Here is a 7,094-nt window from a genome sequence, read left to right as displayed (position 1 = left end):
TATTCTTCATTGGGAATTAAAAAACAAAATAAATTAATCAATTAATTAAAATAAAATGAAAAGTTGAGGCTTTAAAAATATGCAATAGGAGCCCTGGCTGGTGTAGCTCAGTGGATTGAGCACGGGCCTGTGAACCAGACAATCGTGGTTCGATTCCCAGTTAGGGCACATGCCTGGGTTGCAGACCAGTTCCCTGCAGGCCAATTCCCAGCAGGGGATGCATGAAAGGCAACCATACATTGATGTTTCTCTTCCTCTCTCCTTCCCTTCCCCTCTAAAAGATAAATAAATAAAATCTTAAAAAAATATGCAATAGGAATTAACTTTAAGGCTGGATAGGATCACATAATTTGGAAAAATATTTGATACTGGAGACAAGTTGGGTTTGGTTTGGTTAAATAGGCATTTATTTGGATATATCAACATTAAATATAATACTTTTAATCTACCTGGGCTTATTAGTTAAATATATTAATTCATCTCTGTAGCAAAATATTGTCAGTAAGAATAATAACTTGGTAGGAAGAAATTTTTATAAGTAATCTACCAATAATTGTTAAAATCTAGTAAATTAGATGTATGTAAGTAGGATGAAAAGGTTGTCTTTAAGCTATAACTTTTTAGTAATGATTATATGTGTTATAGTATTTGTACTTAAAAATAATTCCCCCAAATTGTTTAGTAACTTGAGACTTTAAAGTTTTGCTGAAGTCATTCATCCGCTAAATAAGTGTGAATAGTCATTGAATATCCAGATCATTTCCAAATAAGATAAAATACTGAAACATTGACTGCTAAATAAATCTCAGTTTACTTATTTTTGACTTCTTATTACAGAGAAGCTAAAAGATAAATTTGGATCTGTTAATGAATATCTGCAAATGAATTATAGGAGTAACAATAGAAGCAACTTTGAATGGAAAAACATAATTTTTTTGTAAAACAAGACATAAATTATAGAAATGCATTTCTGAGGAAATTTTTATTTTATCTGGATACAGTGAACTTTATTGATGGTGCATGACAAGGCAGGGCTCCCTAAGCTCTTCTCCTCAGAGGCTCTAGGATGGAAACCAGAGGTCAGGAGATTCTAAGTTTGTTGGGGGATCAATTTGGGGCAAGGAGTCCCCAGCAGCTGAGAGTCTCTCTTCCTGTCGCTGGGGCTGGTGGTCCAGGGCTCTTACTTGTGGAGGCCATGTGGACCATAAGGTCCACCACCCTGTTGCTATACCCCAATTCATTGTCATATTAGGAAATGCTCTTGACAAAGTGGTCATTGAGGAAAATGCCAGCCCTGGTATCAAGGGTGGGGGAGTGGGTATCACTGTTAAAGTTGCAAGAGACAACCTGGTCTCCAGTATAGCCCAGGGTGCCCTTGAGGACCCTCTGATATCTACTTCATTACCTTGTTGATGTAATCATATTTGGCAGCTTTCTTCAGGTGGCAGGTCAAATCCACAACCCACACATTGGAAGTGGGGACACAGAAGGCCATGTCAGTGAACTTCCCATTCAGCTCAAGGATGACCTTGCCCACAGCCTTGGCAGCTCCAGTAGCAGCATGAGTGATGTTCTGGGCAGCCCCTTGGCCATAATGCCACAGCTTCCCAGAGGGGCCATCCACAGTCTTCTGGGTGGCAGTTATGCATGGACTGTGGTCATAAGTCCCTTCACAATGCCAAAGTTGTCATGGATGACCTTGGCCAGGTGGGCCAAGTAGTTGGTGGTACAGAAGGCATTGCTGACAATCTTCATGGAGTTGTCATACTTGTCACTATTCACACCCATCACAAACATGGGGGCATCCAGAGAAGTGGCAGAGATGATGATCCTCTTGGCTCCACCCTTAAAGTGAGCCCCAGCCTTATTCATAGTAATGAAGATACCAGTGGACTCCACAATGTATTCAGCAGCAGAATCACCCCATTTAATGTTGGCAGGATCTCACTCCCAGAAGATGGAGATGGACTTTCCATTGATGACATGCTTTCCATTCTCAGCCTTGACTGTGCCTTTGAACTTGACATGAGTAGAATCATACTGGAACATGTAGACTATGTACTTGAGGTCAATGAAAGGATCACTGATGGCAACAATATCCACTTTGCCATAGTAAAAAGCAGCCCTGGTGACTAGGCTTCCGGTATGGCCAAATCCCTTCACTCCAATCTTCACCATTGTGTCTCAGGGTTGAGGCTGGCTCTGTGTAAGAAGATGCAGTGTCTGTGGAACAGGAGGAGCAGAGAGTCTGCCTACAAAGTCTTTCATTGTCACCATTATTAAATTGATAACTAAGTATTGTTTTACAGTGCCCTGTGATTTTATTAGAGCAAGTGCTTTAAAACTTTTGATATGCTTAGCAAACATCTCAAAACTCAAATATTTAAGAGTCTTCTTCTCAATCTAAAAATAACTTCAAGATTTTTTAAAGAAGATTCCTGAAACTTTTCAAAGAAAAATTCTTTCTCATTATTAAAAGGGGATTTACACTAAGTAGATATATTTGATATATTGAAATTACATGGAAAGCATTGGCAAAAAGTAATAAAGTATTTGCATGCAAATATTTATTAAAATAAATGTTACAGAAAGTATATAAAATTTCTGAGAAACAACAATGCCCTGATGTTTTTATTTGAAAATCCAGTTGTTATCTTAATATATTGTGTGTTGCAGAGAAAAACAAATATCTTTGACAATTTCATAGTAATCAGATTTTTAACCATGTAACTTTAAGTCTTTGCTATTTACAGAGTCATTGTCTTACTCTGTTTTATTTTGAAAAAATGTTTTATATGCAGAGAGATTAATAAAGAGGACTGACATGCTCTAAGATACAGGGTTCTGATAAACTTTCACACTGTATCATCGAACTTCATGAGGAATATGCAGCACTCTGAAGAAAAACTAAATTTATATAAAAATAATTACATGAAACTGAATGAACTAATGAGGATGATTATAATTTTATGACATTTTATTTGAAACACAAATAATCTGGTTCTTTAATTGTTGGAAACTGCCCTGCCTGGTTTCAGAAGCTGTAACCCGCCCCCCATGGCTATGGCTGAGAAAGTGACCTTCGAACTGTAAGTCACTAAAGGAGACAAGGCTTATCTCTCTGGTAGGGGTGCCGCTTCTGCTCCTTTTTCTTCATCCATAACTGGCCCCCAATGCTTGACTGGTTAGCCAATGATGGGTAAGATTCCCCAAGGGGGAAATGACCTAAGACAGGCATGATCATGTGGAGGCCCCAGGGAAGGACTTGGGGGGCTATGGGGAAAGGGGGTGATGGACCCTCACCCCTCAGCTTTGACATAGCCTGAATCCTCATTCTGTCTGCAAGAAGTCTCCTAATCTCTTGGCTGCCTTACTTCCCCCCGCCTTACTTAAGCCTGAAACAATGACAGAGGGCAGTGCAGCTCTGTGCTGGAAAGGGCAGGTTCCCTGGGTGATCAGACCTAAGAAAGAATACATAAAATCCTGTGAAACCTGCTTTGTTAAGAATGCTCTTAATTAAATGTTAAAGGTCTGAGCAGGAAATGAGTTTGTTTCCCAAAGTTTTGTCACCCTTTAGTTAACAGACTCTGATTCAGAATAAGCCTTCAGTTCTTTGTTTGTTATCTATTGTTTGATCCTTACTGCCTGACAATGATTAATGAGCTTGTATTCCTGTGCAAAATGAACCCAATAAAAGCCCATTGAGGAAAAGGCTCTTGGCCCTTCTCCTTTGAGAGACTGGCCACATTTCCAACCAGTAAGTCTTGGTAGACTTATTCTCATCCATGGTGGCTGGGGGGGCCCTGCAGGTGGAGCCCCCCCCCCGACATTTAATCTTGTTTTCAAGATCTAAAGAAATCATTTTTCATAAGCTACCTATGAGATAACAATTTGATAAATTATACCTTTGTGAGTAGAATTGAAATACCTTCCAGAATTTGGAAATTATCAGTGCATATTCTCTTTTTAAAGAATATTTTATTTATTTGTCTATTTTTATAGAGAGGGGAAAAGAAGAAAACGGAGATGGAAAGAAACATCATTGTGTGAGATTGCCTCTTGCATGCCTCCATATGGGGACCTGGCCCACAATCCAGGCATGTGCCCTAACTGGGAATTGAAGTTCTCAGGCCGGCACTCAGTCCTTTGAGTCACAACAGCCAAGGCTCAGTGGGTATTCTTATTTTCATGGAAATATTATTTTCATAGGGTTAATAAAAATCAGTTTTCTTTATAACAGGACCCAGTTGGAAACTAGTTATATTACCAAGACTTTAATGGAAATGTCACATTTGAGAGAAACATGCATAGACTCATGCATATGAAAAAACAACTTTAAGAAATTAAGATTGACACCAATAAAACTCTTAGAAATACAGGCCTGGTACCTTGACTGCAAGGTCTCTAGCAGTTTTACCAAGTTATTAAAGAAGGTCACTTCCTGGCAGATACAGAATCCTCAAATTATCTGGGGGATCTTGAAATTAATGGAATCCACACAAATCTATATATATTGCAGATGAAGACTGATGGCAAGTCCTTGCCTTGGCTTTTCTGGCCTTGAGGGGACTTTTTAAACTTCACTCTGAAGATTCCTTATGAAAAATTCCAGCGAAGTAGATTTAAAATAGCCTATATGGTTAATTACTAGTCTTGTTGCTCTCATATAAAGAACATACCACATTTATTAATACTTTTTAAAAAATCCTCACCCAAGGGTTTGTTTTTTATTGATTTTCAGAGAGAAAGGGGGAGGGAGGAAGAAAGAGAGAGAGAGACAGAGACATGACTGTGAGAGAGAAATGAACCGTTGCCTCACATACGAACCCAACTGGGGTTTGAACCATCAACTCAGGTATATGCTCTGACAAGAAATGGAACCCACAGTCTTTTGGTATAAAGGATGATGCTACCACCAACTCAACTACCTAGCCAGGGTGCCACCTTTATTAAAACTAGACTTATTTTTATAAACAAATTAGTCCAATTTGGCTATCTTTGGTAAAAATGAGGTTGATTTTACAGAGAAAAATTATTTCAGTAATATACATTTCTGAATGTTAAATTCTAGAGTTGTTTATTACTTTTGAGGTTTTGTTCCCACTTGTAAACTAAACTGAATTATGAATTTTTCTAGTTTTTTCCAACATCTGGTTATGACTCTTTAAACTAACATCTTCAATTTTTTGTTGATTATTTGACTTGAAATCATTGATAATCAAAACTTTCCTTTTCTGAAAGCCATATAAGCTAAAGTGAGAAAACTTGATATAAACCTCAGAGAAATCACCATAACAGTTTACATATGGGCAATCTTCATGCGTATTGCAGAAAAAAATCACCAAAGACATTCGAAGTGCAAACCAGGATAATTTATCAGGTTGTCACTGCCTGCTTCCATTCCATATGAAAATACCTTAAGCCACATATCTAAAAATCTTCTTGACTGCACTGACTTGTGTACCTCAGTTGGTTGGGTGTTGTTCAGCAAAGTGAAAGGTGGCCAGTTCGATTCCCAGTTGGGGAATATGCCTAGGTTGCAGATCTGGTCACCAGTCAGGGTGTATATGAGAAGAAACCAATGGATGTTTCCTTCTCACATCAATGGTTCTCTCCCTCTTCTTCCCTTCTCTTCTCTCTAAAATAAATAAATTAAAAAATTTTTGTAAATAAAAACAATCTTCTTGACTGACTGCTTTCAGAAACTAGCATTATAGTCTGCTTCAATTGCTAACCATTGTTTTTCCTTTGTTTTCATAGAGATGCCTCTCAGTAAGTACCTTAATGCTTGTACCAGAGTCCAATCATTGGGACACCACCTGCATCATCATTTTCTGTAATAAGAGACAACTGTTTAACTAAATGGACCTATTCTTAAGACTGAGACTGGTTTCTAAAACTAATATGTAATAATAATATTTTATTTGTCCCTTTCTAATGCTTGAACCTAAAAATCGGCACAAATACTGATCTGATTGTGATGTCACATATGACAAGAATATCTCTAACCCATGTCCCTGCTTCTGAGGGGCATGGCAGACCTGAAAGACATTGCTCCCATGGCATTAAGGGACTTAATTTTTTAATACTTTTCAGAGCACAGGAACTTTAAAACATTTTGTGTGACCTATAATATTTTATGAGAGAAAAATCATGATCAAAAGTGGTAAATAAGGAAAGAATGGAGGAATAAAATGGAGTCATTATAGTCAAATTGCTAAATTAAATCAAGAAGGTTGAGGTATGAGGAAATTATTCTGTTCTTGCTTTAACTAGCCTGGAAAGTGAAACCTTTAAACTTTCCTGTTCTTTGTCAATGCTGGGATATATATATCAGACCTCCAGATAACCCTATTATTACCTCTTGAAGGATTAAATAAAAATGTTTACATATCCAGACCATCTAACATCTTACTGGTAACCATCCTGAACCAATCCTAGGGCTAAGAATGCAGGACCAATTACTCTAAAAAATGTACATTTCACTATAAAAATTCTTAACTTTTCTTTCTTCTTTAGAGCACTTTTAAATTTTTGCCTAGTTGTGTTTCTGATTTGCAAGCCTTAAGACCCTTCAATAAATCTTTATTATTATTTATTTTTAGCAAACCTCTGCACTCTTCTTGAGTTTGTTCAACAAAGTCTCTGCAGTATTAGAAGTGTTTTTTCTGTGTTTGTGTGATAAAAATATTAAAAACCTTTAAAATTGCCCACTTTCACCAACAGATAGATTATCAACATATAAAAATAAACAAGGAAAGGTTGCTATTAACAAAAAGACTAACAGTAACACAAAACAGTAAAACAAAAGGACTTAATGGGTATATAGAACATTCAACCCAGCACCAACAGAATATACATTCCTCTCAAGTGCACATAGAACATCCTCCAAGAAAGACAATAGGACAGATAAAGTCTTAACAAATTTAAGAAGATTAATTATACCAACTATCTTTTCTGACCACAATCATATGAAACTAGACATCTAAAGCAAGAGAAAAGCAAGAAAATCTATAAATATGTGGAAACTAAACAACAAACTCCTGACAAGAAATAAGTCAAAAAAATTAAGAGGGAAATTACAAATATCTCCT

General features: G+C 37.0%; 1 pseudogene; it reads right to left on the bottom strand.

The window, feature by feature from the left end:
• Window positions 1-1,061: 1,061 nt before the first annotated feature.
• Window positions 1,062-2,178, bottom strand: LOC119065212 (glyceraldehyde-3-phosphate dehydrogenase-like; annotated as a pseudogene).
• Window positions 2,179-7,094: the final 4,916 nt, after the last annotated feature.

This window comes from Artibeus jamaicensis, unplaced genomic scaffold (genome assembly GCF_021234435.1).
Source record: "Artibeus jamaicensis isolate MK-2021 breed Jamaican fruit bat unplaced genomic scaffold, CSHL_Jam_final contig_399, whole genome shotgun sequence".
Lineage (NCBI taxonomy): Eukaryota > Metazoa > Chordata > Mammalia > Chiroptera > Phyllostomidae > Artibeus > Artibeus jamaicensis.
This window is presented reverse-complemented; position numbering and strand designations above follow the sequence as displayed.